At 34.0% G+C, this 14351-nt stretch overlaps 1 pseudogene; it reads right to left on the bottom strand.

Annotated features, from left to right (window-relative positions):
• Window positions 1-1518: 1518 nt before the first annotated feature.
• LOC145799988 (COBRA-like protein 7) lies at window positions 1519-7049 on the bottom strand (annotated as a pseudogene).
• Window positions 7050-14351: the final 7302 nt, after the last annotated feature.

Raw genomic sequence — 14351 nt, 5'->3', positions numbered from 1 at the left:
ACCCAAAAGAAAAGCAGATTGAATACTTTCCATCTTTTTTGCTACCATCTTAGGCATCTTGACGATTGAGAGATAAAAAATAGGTAGCAACATTTTCAAAATTTTATCATTAAAAGTTTTTTTTTAATTTTATTTGTTTTAACTTTTTGGAACGACTTTATAATGACTATTCTCGTAATGATAGAAATTCGTCTCTAAATTTTTTTGTTTATTTATTTATTTATACTTTTGAAGACAAAAAAATTTAATCCCTAAAACTTTTATTGTCATGGTTTTGACGGTGTGGAGCTTTATAAATACTGAATGTTACCTGCTCAACCATGGATCAATCTGAATTCTAGAGTAAGCTTGTTTTCATAATTTTACATTTATAATCTGTAACTCTAATTATATGTATATGTAATTGGCGGGGACGATTATCTTTGTATATCATGTATAACGTTTTCTAATCATAGTCAAAACATCATGGACATAATTTTAGTTTTAGGATAAATTACATAAATCTTGTGCTGGTGAGTGATTTACAATTATTATTTATTTATTCTTCTTTTTTGTGTTTTTCCCATAGGTGTTCTACAATTCCTAGCACTGAACAGTTTAAATGGGAATAAAGTCTTCTTCTTTTTTATTTTTTTTTTTGAACTAAAAAAATATATATATTCTTAGGCGTCGTTACGGTATCCGTGGGTCTAAATTCTAGAATAACCGATTGTCGACCTGATTTAACCCAATCTATAAGAAGAGACATATCACCGAGATACTAGTGGAACTCATCAACCATCCCAACAAAGTCAAGATTCGAGGTGTACAATGCGAGGTCTCGAAAAGAACTACTTAAAAAAAAGTCTTTTGATAGGGTCCAATTTATAACATGTTCGAACGTCGGTCCTTAGTAGGGAGCACATGATGACCAATCAAATAATTTCCCCTAAATAGAAATTGCCCCCGTGCATATACACTATATTTGGTGGGAGATTTGGAAAAGAATTTTGAGGGAAGAAAAAAAAAAAAAAAAAAAGGATTCCACTTACTTTTTTTTTTTTTGCCAAATTTCTTAACCAAACATAACGTTAGAAAACATGTGTTAATTCAAGAATTCATATCCAAAAAGCAAAAATCAGATGTGAGACCAATTTGAAGTACCACAGTAGCCCTGTAGACTTGTGATTTTCTCGGGAAACAAAGAAAATAAATGAAAGATTAATGAGTTAGTGGACAATGAACAATTAACTACAACGATTCACACAAATCCTGATCTTGAACAATAAAAGCCAATCCATAGCTTGTACAATCAGGCCATGTTTGTTTGGACGGACTAGATTAGCATTCCCACGACTAATAGTCTTAGGACTACGAATCCGTTAGATTATGTATCCTATCTTAATTAATAGTCAAGTTTAAAATAATTAGTCCGTACTTCAATTGTTTAACCAAACATTGGATTAATAATTTTATTGGACTATTAGTCCAATCCCAAGGTCATGTCCACCCAAACAAACATGGCCTCAAAGTACTAAGGCCATGTTTGTTTAGGCGGACTGGATTAGCATTCCCATGACTAATAATCCTAGGACTACGAATCCATTGGATTATGTATCCTATCTTAACTAATAGTCAAGTTTAAAATAATTAGTCCGTACTTCAATTGTTTAACCAAACATCAGATTAATAATTTTATTGGACTATTAGTCCAATCCCAAGCTCATATCCACCCAAACAAACATGGCCTAATTTCTTGATCTAAAATCTTCACTACATAAAAAATAAAAAATAAAAAAACCACTTGATGCTGAGCTAGTTTTCTATCTGAGACTACTCTAACTTTCTCTGTCAAAAGTGACAAAACCTAATCAGTCATCAACGTCGACGATTCGTCCACACTAAAATGGTTACGAGAATAGCAGAAACCGTCGATGCTAGATTTACATGGCGTTGATTTCCATTTTCTGTCAGAAAACGTGAAGGAAGTTGGTATTGCTCCTCATTAAAATATACTTTGGAAGGAAAACCATCTCCCAGAGAGATTTTAAGGCTTGGTATGTTTATCTTGGCAAATGAAATAGTGGTTTGTTGCTTCCCAGGCACTCTTGGATCTTTTTTGGGGTTAGATCCATTTGTTACACCAATCAAGTAGGTCAAACCAGGCAATCCTTGCAGGAAAAAGGTGTTGCTGAATCGCTGTATTTGATTAGGAGATTTGGGAAGGAATTTAAAAACGAAAAAGGAAAAGATATATGAAATTAAGTGAATTATAAATATATTTTATTCACATTACTTTTTTTCATTTCTCTTTTCAAATCTTTTCTTCAATCTCATTAACTAACGTTCCGTTGAAAGAGTAGGCTCTTTGAAAACCAGTCGCCCCCTTTTGCTTCAATTGAACCACGACAAACCAATCCTCGAAATTGATTTCTTCCCAATTGCATAGAGTAATCCGAGCTGTCCAACCGGCCCTGTAGTTCGTGGACACATGCCAATTAATGTGAACCATACAACTATCGCCACAAGGTAACGGTTTGGGGACATGGAAGTCTTTGATTATTTCCCAATTCACCGCCTTCAATGTTCTGTTGTCGAAAGGAACAAGAAGAGACCTGGAGGGAGAAGCAATGCTGGAGCATTTTTATTGCACTTTTTTGTGTCGCAACAACCACAAGCGCACGTGTTACAAGGTATGAACGACTCATTGCAATGAGCAGAGAAAGAAACACAACACCGATTATTTCTGTTTTTGGAGATGTTAGCAATTTAGGTCCAATCGACAGTTATTAATAGGGAGATTTAAATTAACTTTTAAAAAAACATTAGAAAAATTAAATTTTGTGATTGAGTTTTATACCTTAAACAGATAAGAACTTTTCTGGAGATAATTAATTAAAAAAGGAATGTAACAGAATATAATATGAATTTATTCAATTAAATTGTCACTTGTTATTAGTTACAAGAACTTAAATAAGGACACACACACAAAAAATGAAAATACAACAATAAACAAAAATAAGAGAAATGAGGGTTGGAAAAAGCTATCATTAATCTACTCCTAACAATTGCTAATTTGGACTATTCCTAAATAATTCTTCACGAGTTATGAATGGTTGTTGATGATTGATTTCCTTCTTTGTATCTCTATTATCCTATCTATAGGTTCAGCCAAATAAGAGAAAAAGATAACCTAAGCCCACGATTTCATCAACAAGCCCATAATTTTCTCAACATTATCCATATCTCATGTGTGATATATACGAACCATTTTGTAGATTTGGTACTTGATTTGATCCTAGCTCCTTGATCTCAGCAACTAACTTTTAAATTACTACAATTGCTAACTTTCTAACACTCTATTTAACATGTCATCATGTCACATTCTTAACATATCTGTCATGTTACGTTATCATTCCTATCTTCATAAATAATAATAATAAAAACGGATGTGGTCAAGATTATTCTTTAAAAATAGTTTATGATTTCAATCGATAGACTATAATCGAAATTGGCCATAATAAATAGGCCACAATCGACAGAAAAATAAAATGCGGTGCAAACAATACCCCCTCATTTAAGTGGATTGAATAATGAAATCTAATTAAATAATTATAAGGCGGTTTACTGCAATCGACAAAAAATATTTTATAGTGCAAACAATTTGAATTCTTGAAGAGTTGTATTACATCCATAGCAATTTTTAACATATCACTGTTGATTGGCGAACACTCCATCTTTGGCTTTGTTGAGTGACATAACAAAGAGCCACATCCCTTATTTTTAAAATAAAACAACTCTCTGTTAGGCACATTTTGGCTAATCAAAGAGAATTCACTACATATATATTTTTCAACCATTGTTGTTTTTCAAACTATATCATGAAAATTAATTTTTGGTGTGATCCACAAATCCAAAATGGATGTTGGACCTCAAAACTCACATAATTGAATGTTATAAAAAATTCATAAATTTTGACACTTTGAACAATGCCAAATAATTCACATTCAATAAACGCGAGTTCATAATTTTCAGCCATTTTTGGCTTACAAAGATGCCTCCAAGTGAATTTTTACCATCATTTTGTGATGATATTTTAACATTTTTTGAGAGAATGGGTTGTTCTTATTTTTTAGCCATTAATAGCTTCCCACTTTTTGTCACGTTTAGCAAAACATAATGCCCCCCAAGTGAACATTTATCATTAAAATTCTCAATATTTTTTTAGAGAAGGGGTCCCTTTTTTTTTTTTTTTTTAGCCAGTAATGGCTTATGAAAATTCTTCAAAGTTATATTATTTTCATGACTTAATGTGCTAACCCTTTGAGCGACATGCCTTGGCATTTTATGAAAGATTGGCTCTTCAAAAATATGTGTATTAACCCTAAGAGCCACATTATTTTCATATCTTAATTTTTCATTGGCCAATATGCCTTCTAATTTTTGCTTCCAATAATTAGAAAAAGTTGGCCTTTAAGTCGATGAATTTTTCTATCATAGTAATTTAAATATCTTTGCATCAAATAATATGGAGATGATGGAATTATTTAAAATCTTTGCATATAAAGAGAATTAATTTCTTCTTTAAGGCCTAAAATTTCACTCTAGCACCAATAAATTTCATCATCACAATGCCAAATCATTCTTTGCACATCATTTGGCATACCATTATCTTATCAATAAGCGGTAGAATTACCACCATAATATCGACAATTTTTAGAATATGAGGCATTCCATTAATAATTTGTATCTGTGGGAACACTGCCACTTCATTGGCAGTTTGCATCCATGGGTAAACAAGATGTAAACATGCCACTTGAAGGCATGATTTCATATGCATTAGTCTGCTTCTTCATTACCATTACTCTAAGTTAGAATGGTCCCACTGGGCGTGCCAATTTATGTTAGCAAAAAATTCAATTAAGGCCCAATCGATAGTGATTGATCGATAGACTTAAACTAATTTTCAAATACACATAAAAAAAATCAGACTTTGTGGTTGAGTTTATGCCTTACACAGATTAAGGACTTCCCTAGAGATAATTAAGTAAAGAAGGAATGGAACGTGACAGAATATGTATTTATTTAATTAAATTGTTACTTGTTACTAGTTATAAGAACTTGAACAAGAACAAAGAAATAAAAAAATACAATAATCGACAGAAAGAAGAGAAATGAGGGTTGAGAAAAGCTATCACTAATCTACTCCTAACAATTGTTAATTTAGACTAGTCCTAAATAATTCTTCACCAATTGTGAGTGGCTATTCATGATTGATTTCCTTCTTTGTATCTCTCTTGGCCTATTTATAGGCTTAGCCACATGAGAAAAAAAGATAACCTAAGCTCATGATTTTCTCAACAAGTCCCTGATTTCCTCAACATTATCTATATCCCATGTTTGATAGGAACCATTTTGTAAATTTAGTGCTTGATTTGATCTTGGCTCCTTGGTGTGAACAACTAACTTTCAAATTGCTGCAACGACTAACTTTCTAACCCTCCATTTAACATGTCATCATACCAAGTCTTTAATACATCTGTCATGCCACATTAGCATTCACGTCGACAGAAATAATAATAATAATAATGAATGTGGTTAAGATTATTCTTTAAAAATAGTTTATGATTTCAATTGATAGACTATAATTAAACTTGGTCATAATTAATAAGCCACATTCGGCAGAAAAATAAAATGTGGTGTAAACAAGGACGCGTGATGTTGCAAGCCACTTGCCAACTGGCAACAGCGAGGCAAACAGATTGAAGGCCGCTCGTGTCGCTTCATTTATAGTCGGAATTAACAAGTCCAAAGATTTTTCAATTGGCAAGGGTAAGTATCGGTTCTATTCAAATCCGATGGAAGTTACAGACTTGCACTTAAAAATCGATTTCGCTTTCGTTACATTCATGATTGACAGTAATAGGCTACTGTTCCTGCAACAGAATGGTAGCTTTCTAATTTTTTTTTCATCATTTTCCTTATCCGGGGGCAAATTGGGCATGATCGGCTTTTGACAATTCATGACGATAGAGAAATACAAATGTTGATAGTATTGGAAGGCCAGGCCATATTTGCAAATGACTATATGCTCCTCTCATTGTGAATATGAACTCCCCTCTCATCCACTCCCAACTTAAATTCCAATGGTCGAGCCGCCCCAACGAGCTATTGTTTTCCATGGTCACTTGAGCGAGATAATTGCTCCTATACGATTGAATCACATCGTAGGATATAGAAAGATCCATGTTTTGGAAAGGGAAAATTTTGGTTGTAAGAATTTTTGCTTTGTATTTCGAGTCCTTCACACAACATACATACATTGTGCTTGCTGTGAAGAGGGGGGAAAAAAAAAAATCAGAATGTAATAGAATGGGATTAAAGCATGGTCTTAAATATAGTAAATACGAATTAAGTCTTTATCTTTCCAATACTATTTAACACCCTAGTATACTAATTAAAATAAAAATTGAATGGATATCGGCTAGTTTCCTATACGTATTGGATCATAATCAATTCACAAGTCGATAATTCACAACTAATACTGTCAGTTCATAGTCATTGCCATCAATTCGACTAATGATTTTAAAAAATTCACCACTACGACCCAATTCTTGATACGTATCGTTTAATACGCTTGATACTGTTTTGTTGTGATCGATACTGATACGTCTACCAATGCTGTTATTTAAAACTATGGATTAAAGGAACTAAAACGGAGACTAATATGTTTTAAAGCAATTACAATGGTGAGTTAGTGTTGGGCATCGATATGCATCATTTTCAAGCTTTATTGTCCTGGGCATTGGAATCCCTAGTGGCTTAACGCCATAGTGAGTGCCTTTCCTCTCGATTTGTGCTTGAATTTGAGTTAAATCTCCGACAGTCTCACTCGACGTCTTCAAATCTGTTTGAGGATATCCACCGATGTATGTTCCATTCCCAACAAAATCCGGAAGATCATTACCGTCTACTAAAACCGTGCCACCTGTAAGGACTAATATCTCATGGTAGTGAAACCCAATGTACATTTTCCATGACTTAAGCGTAATAGTGTCAGTATTCAACATTGTCACGGTTTACTTAAAGGCACAACCTTGCACTGTCACATTTTTTAGATGGGGGAACTCTCTTTCCCAGGAAACAAACACATATGATAGCAAAATCCCATTGAAAGTGTATGTTGCAGAGGGTGGTACAACCTCATTTGCATCATTGCTGTAATCCTATGCTTCGTTAACCTGCATCGATGCCAAGAAAATCAAGAAATACATGGAGACTATTAATTTTGACAACTTTTTCTTATCTATGGAAAATTTGCTTTCGATGTTTTTGAGAATTTCAAAGCAGATTAGAGATGGAAGTGAAGCAGCTATTGAATTGTTTCAGATTTGTTGCAATAGTGTGTGATGTGATTGAGAAATTAAAGTGTTATTTGGGTTTAAAAGTGTATAAATTTAGTGGAGACTAAGTCAAGTGAAACCTCTGCCACAATGGTAGCGACAAAATTGGGGGTGCAAATTAATATTTTGAAAATTGAATTGATGAGCAAACCGAAAAAAGAGTTGGGTGGATGAATTACTGATTTAATCGTCGGGTCAAACCAGATTGAACCGTGACATCATACATATATTTAAATTTATATATATTAATATAAAAAAATATAATTTTAAAATTATTTCAAATATATATATACAAACCTAAATTTTCTTTATATTTTTTAAACATCCACCACTAAAGACAAAAAAAAAAAAAAAAAAAATAGAAGAAGAAGAAAGAAAAACTAATATGTGGCTCAATTTAAGTTATCAATTAAATTTGATATTTATTTAACTTTATTTTGCATTTTTTATCCTTTAATTTCTTGCAAAAACAAATTTTATATATGTTGAATAAATTAAAGTTACTGTATTGAATATCCAATTGGTTCTATGTCAAACCCCCTTGCCAACAACTATTAAATGCCTTCATTTTAAATATTTTAAGATATATATTTTTTACATAAATAAAACTAGTTTAAACATATATTTTGATATAGATATCGTTTTTAGAAATGTAAATTAAAATTCAGTTTGACAAAAAAAGGCATTGATATAAATAATTAATATGTGCTATATATTATAAAAGTCTTAGATAATTAAGTTGCATCTTGAGCCACAGTTCCGGTGTTCAACTCTTGCTAGCTACCTTTTTCAACACTTGATGGTATTGGAGAGAGTGCGCGCAAACCGGTCCGGTTTACCTCAATCCGCACCAGGTCACTTGATTTGACTGCGGGTTTGACCAATATAGCTTAAAAGGGCCGGTTTTTAAGCTAGTATGGATTTAAGAGTTGATTTGAATCGAAACCTAAATTGATCGGCAGACTAATTGGTTGAACCGGCCGATCTAGTCTTTAAAACCTTGCTGCAAACTATTCAATTTTTTTGGTAATTGTGGTATTGTGTAAATGACGAAATTATCCCTAATAGGCTATTACTCACCTTAAAAAAGTATTTATATTTATAGTAATGCTAGGTATCATGAAAAGTCTTTCATGAAAATGATCATGAAAGATTTGTGACATTTGGATTACACTTAGAATAAAGTATCACACATTAATCAAGGTAATCTAAGGATCACAAATTTTTCATGATCATTTTCATGAAAATTTTTTCATGAGCCCTAACATTTCTCTTATATTTAAGAAGTTATACTCTAACAAGTAGGAATACTTCTAAATAAATTTGGGGTGTGTCCGTCGGAAATAAAGTAAAATAAATTATATTATTTAAATAATAATAAAAAATTAGACTTAAACTTTTTTGGACATTAGGAGACATCCGTGCCTATCACTTACGCACAAATTAAACACTAGTATTGTAATATTTATGTTTATGTTTAATATATATATATATATATATATATATATATATTGAAAATTGCGATGTAGCAAGATTTCCAATTTCTTAGAATTACTTTGACTAGCGCTCAAATGAAAGTTGCGCGCTCTTGAAGAGATAAAATCGAAATTGATGCATAAAACTTGTTTGACACTGAAGAAAATAAACACTATGGGCATGTTTGATTGGAAGAATTAGAGTATGAGATTAGGATTATTAATTCGTGGGCCCAATTATCCTATGTTTGTTTTGACATTTTTTTTAGGATTATTAATCTAATGGATAGTTAATCCAACAAATTTATAGGATTATTAGTAATGGGATAGGGGTGGGATTGTGAATACCACACTAATTTCATAGGATTGTTAATACCTCACTATTAGTCTTGTGGAATCAAACATAGCCTATGAACACAATTACACCAGTAAAAAACCAAACAAGAAAACCCCTTCTATATGATATTGGTAAAGTTGAAAAAGTAAAGATCATTTGCCATGTACAAGGACAATAATGACACTACTGTAAAAATCATCCGAGGGTACCCACACACGTTAAACAGTATAGATCCTCATTCTCTTTGATCTAATTTCATGAGTACAATGTGAAACATAAAATATGCAATGTGATAAATGCACAATAATAATATGATGGATACACAACAGATGAATACATAATTTTTTTTTCTCTCTCTTTTTCTTTTTTTTTTTGTTTTTTTTTTGTGTGTGAAACTTTTCTTCTCTTTTTTTGTATTCTTGTTTTTTATTTTTATTTTTATTTTTATTTTGTTTTTGTTTTTGCTTTGTATTCATATTTATATATAAATACCATATATACTATATACATATACATATCCATATACACATAGACAAACTATATACATATACGGATACGTACATATACATACCTCTCTTCCTCCTTTGTCTTCTTCGAGCGTCGTGTTTGGCGCGTGATTTCAACAAATGCGACGCTTGATCTACACAGCTGAGCTAACCTTGAATTTTCAATGATTGCCTCGGCTTTCCCTATTTGGCTTCTTCTTCCTTCACCCTCTTCTTAATTGAGCCCTGTGAGAGTGAGTTAGAGCAGAAAACTGAGCAAAGATGAAAGGTTGCAAACCTTAGTCTGCTATAGCTCGAATCTTTTTTTATTTTTGACATGGCTCCTTCTTGCCATCCTTTTTCCCTTTTTCCCAGACTTCAATAATACATCAATCAAGATAATAGACACTAGCTCTTCCGAGCCTCAACAGAGTGCCCCTGCCGCTGCCTATGTTTTCCACTTCCATGCAATGTCAATCGAGTAAATGATGGCAGCACAGTCTGACATCGATGCCAACTCCTATACATTGAAATCTTGTGTGGAGACTGTGATCGCAGTATCCAACTTGTCACGCCATTTGCAAAGTAAAACAAATGAGGTGCAACGGCTAACATCACAACCCTCTCTATTCCAGCATATGCATCAAGACGCTCAGCGAGAGATTAGTTATTTGAAAAGGCAGAACAAGAAGTCGAAACAACAGGCAACAAACATGAAAATTTGCGGTGCCTTGGTGTTCCTTATTCGATGGTCGGCGGGGAATGATTTCCTTTGAAAATCCTGCAAATTCTGAGGCAGGGCCTTCGAAGCATTCCCCAAATTGAAACTCGAGATGAAGTGATTGACAGGAGAGTCGAGCGGTGAAGTTGTCAGCAAGTAAGGTCGTCGTGTAACCTTCGTCGTCGGACTGCCGTCAAAATCTTAGAACATTCCCCTTTTCTTTTTTTCTTTCTTTTTTTTTTTTTGTATTTTTTTCCTTTTTTTCTTTTTTCGATTTTGTTTCTTTTTTATGTTTTGCTTAGGAATGAACACCAATGTATAACTTCAGATTTTTCTTTGTTTTTTCTTTGTAATGTTTTAATCGGGGGCTTCACCCTAAATTCTTAATAAATTGAGTTTCATTTTTTGCACATCATACCATGAATGGCTTTGCACTTGAGCATTAAAATATTTTTCTTAAACTTGAATCTAAGAATGATTGATTTTCAACGATTTTTGAGTTTGGCATTGAGCCTTCAACTGACTAGAAATTAAAAAAAAAAAAAAAAAGACTCAATGAAAGAAAAATAAAGCAAAAGCAATCCAAACACACTTATTTACACTTGTTAGAACAAAAGGCACTCAAAACATGACTTAAAAGCACAAACCATTGAGCCTACGCAAATTATGTAGTTTTTCATTCTAGATTTATATCAAAATTGGCCGACCGACTAATTAATTGGCCGGCTAGATGATTAGTTGTCCAACCAGCTAAAAAATTGATTGGCCACCTGATTCATTAACCGGTCGGTTGAATGAACTAATGAACCGACTAAATAATTGGCCGGCCGGCTGAAACAATTTGGAAACACACCTGGAGTCAAATAAAAATCTTGGACGGCCGTCCGAATTGTTAGTTGACCGACTGAAATATGTAACATAAGACTCGAGAGTGCGGGAAGAAAATAGAATTCCCAGCTCGACTATGCCCCTAGTTCAATGGTTTGACTTTTTCTTCTTTTTTTGTTCTCTGCTAAAACGATTTTGACCAACATGAGAGCTAGGTTAGCATGCTTGTTCCACTCTCTGTTTTGAAATCATGTAAGTCAAGCTGTGAGCGGTGAAATTTTTTCTTTTCTGGGTCCAATGAATGATCTGGTTTTGTAGAAATAATTTTCGAGAAAATTAGTCAATTTCATTAAAAATCATCAAAACTTGTTTTTGCAAATGGTCATTACCCGAACAACATGAAATTAATCCTTGAGATGCACAAATCCAAATCTAAACTTGATCTACCTTGCAATTAAATTTGCCATAAATAAGAGATAGGACAACTGAATCGAGCAGAGATAAGGCAATTAAACATAGAGAGGACAACTAAGTCGAATAAAGATACACCAATCAAACATTGACAGGATGAGTAAGTTGAAAATAGTTGGGGCCGAAGTTCAGGATGAAGATGCCTACGTATCCCAAAGATAGGAATCAGGCTTTACGTAGTTCATGGGTAAGGCTCACTCGGGTATTAACATTCTCCTTTTATGCTCTAACTTTTGTAAAATCCGCTCTTCCAGGTTTTCGACCTTGCGGTTCTTTTTTTTTTTTTCATTCATTTTTTTTTTAATTTTATGTTCTAACTTTTGTCTAAGTCACCATTTCGGATTTCAGCCCAACGAGCTTCTCAAGGACAGTATTTTTGTTTTCTAGCTTGTTTTGATTGTGAGAATTTGAAGCCATCCAAATCCATGAGAATGACTACTCTTCCTGACCGAATAAACTTGATGATATAAGAACTCATCCAATTAGGTGTGAATTTTCCCCGAGGGTCATGATATGAGTTCGATTGTCCTTCTGCACTAAATCTTCTTCTCTTAGATTCTGGGATTTGATCTCCATTGGCTTAAGAAATGACCCAATTTGAATCTCTGATCACATCCAACCTTATTGCCCCTAATTTTAGGGTTGCTTCCAATCCAGTTGTCTCATATTCTAGTTGACTTTCAGACACTCTGAATCAAATTTTGAAAGCTAACAAGTCGGGCCTCAAGGTCAAACGGGATTCTACGCTGTACAATCTCAGGATCAATTCCAAGCATGTCTTTATTGGACCACGTAAAAATATTTTTTGATATCCTTTAATAAAACGACTAATCACTCGTGCTCCTCTGAAGACAACGTAGAACCAATCTGAACCAAGCCAAGATCCTTCTCAGTACCCACATTAACATAAATGATATCATCCATTAAGACCTTAGCACACATCTTTTCCTTCCAATTGATTAAATTTCAAATCCCGAGGAAATTTTTCCTTTTCGATTTCATCAGAGTTTTGGAAAAAAAATTTCAACATTTTTTGGTCAATGTAATGATTTAAAGGCATACAGAAGTAGGAGAAAATTACTGCATCTTCATTTAGAACTTTTAGCTCAATGGTTAAAACAGACTCAAAAGGAAGAGAAAATAGAGACATAGAAAGGACAGTGATGTCTAGGTTATCACCCCCGAAATCACCAAACTGAGACTTGCTAGAATGACTCATGCCTAATCCCAACTCTACAGACTTGATGGAATCAAACTCAAACTCAACACTCAATTCAAAACTCAGAATAAAACCATTCTCAATAGTTAAAGTGCAAGTCATCACCGGGTCTAGAATAAAATTCATGCAATTCACATGTGGTCCAACCCCAATCACAAAAATAATCACAGTATCTCCTGAGTTTACTGGTCTCGCGCTAGTCTCAAGATCTACCACAGAGTCTGCCAGTGTTAGATCCAAAACTTCTCTCCTGCTTCTTTGCTTTTTGATCACCCCATGGCCCAGGAAAACCATAACGAGGGAAGTGCATGCCGTAAGAATATCTTCTATAATATCCAATTCTAGCTCCAAATCATCATAAATAAATCAGTGCTCTCTGGAATAAGTTCCTCGGGTTTGGAAAGATGAGAAGGTGTGATATATATGCTAGGGTTGAAAGTGGGTAGTAGTGTATGGATGAGGTTGAGATGGAAAGGTAGTGGGGCTTGGTCATGGGGTGGCAATGGGTTGGTGGTGACCTTGGTTCATTGGGTTGGAGTTATGATCTTATTATCAATAAGATCTTGAATCTCAAAAAGGGAGATGCAACAATCGGTGTCATGACCGTATTGTTGGTGAAAGCCACAGTACTTGGTAGGATCATGGCTTTGTGGAAGTGAACTAGGAAGGGGTTGGGGATTAAGGAGCTTGAGGTGCTCATTTTCCACTAGAATTTCCATGGCACGGGTTAGAGACATGTAGAGAGGGTGAAACCTTCGGGTTCGAAGTCAGATTGAAGTGGTTGGTTGTGGGTCAACATCAGCAAAAGGGTTGGCCAATTTGGTAAAAGTGGTGACATTGTTGATCTCTAAGGGTAAGGAATTGGCAGTTGTGTTACTACTGATAGTAGCATTGGAACTGCGAGTAAATGTCTTTCTCACAGGCTCATTTCTTTTTGTAATATTCCCTGTTTAATAACATCCTCAATTTAAATCGCAATTTCATGGAGATCCTTAAAGTTAAAGAATGTGAGAACTATCATTTTCTGCAGTAATCTTCCATTGAGATTTTTCATAACCATGCAGACTTGATCTTTTTCCAAGGGTTGGTTTGTCATCATGCCAGCCTTTGCCCTCCACCTAGTGATAAATGCCATGAAGCTCTCGTTGGGCTCTTGTCGGGTCGCCTCTAGTTCTTGAGTGGTTCTTCAATCTGTGTATTATAGGAGTATTGTGTGACAAATGTTTCAGCTAACTCTTTCTAGTTTCCTTGACCGAATCATCTACCTTGGTGTACCAACTAGCAGCCACTCCTAATGTGGTTGTTCCGAACAAAGAAAGCTTTTGAGTTTGAGATAAGCCCATAGGCTTCAGAATGTTTAAGAATAGGCGGATATTGTAAAATCCCTATTTTTGAATACTTTAAGCTAAATTAATATAAAATAGTTAAATTGA

Source organism: Camellia sinensis, chromosome 9, assembly GCF_055761805.1.
Source record: "Camellia sinensis isolate YWXY chromosome 9, ASM5576180v1, whole genome shotgun sequence".
In the NCBI taxonomy this organism is placed as follows: Eukaryota; Viridiplantae; Streptophyta; class Magnoliopsida; order Ericales; family Theaceae; genus Camellia; species Camellia sinensis.
Note: the sequence above shows the minus strand (reverse complement) of the source record. Positions and strands in the feature narration are given on the sequence as shown.